We start from the raw sequence: 619 nt of genomic DNA on the forward strand, positions 1-619 counted from the left end.
TGGGCGTGGTTTAGCACGCGCGATTAATTATTCATGAGAAGGCGGGGCTTCGAGGCCGCTTCGTCCTGCCGTTCATGCTGCTGCAGGGAGGCGGGGCTTGCGAGCCACTCGTTAATTATTCACGAGGAGGCGGGGCTACGGCTGTGTTTGTGAAACCCGAGCGGATTAGTTAATGGTTTTGATGGTGAAGTTGAGGTTTTTTTGGGTTAGATCTGGGATTTATGCGTATTTATCTAACACAAAAAAAATATATTATGGATGATATTTGGTTGCGATAGCCTATGTGTTAAACCGAAGTTGGTAATGCTTTGAATGCACAGCTGTCAAACACGTACGGTTTACCCCGTTATTCTTGTACGGGGGAAATTGAATTTTCAGGTCCATACGGCGTACAGCCGTTTCAATACGGGCACAAACATTGTATTTGTCTAATTATTTGTGTTTCTCCCTTTTGATGGGACTTTGCACGATGAACGTTGAGATGCATAAGGGGCACCGGGGGTGACCAATACTTTTGGTCTGTTATTCAGGTAGGGGCACTTACTTAGAGGCATGTGAATGTAAAGATGAAACGCACTGGTTGGTTTACATCGAATCGCGCGTGTTAGACAAGATTGTT

The sequence above is a fragment of the Petromyzon marinus genome, chromosome 23, assembly GCF_048934315.1.
Source record: "Petromyzon marinus isolate PM22_M1 ecotype Great Lakes invasive population chromosome 23, UKy_Petmar_22M1.pri1.0, whole genome shotgun sequence".
Lineage (NCBI taxonomy): Eukaryota > Metazoa > Chordata > Hyperoartia > Petromyzontiformes > Petromyzontidae > Petromyzon > Petromyzon marinus.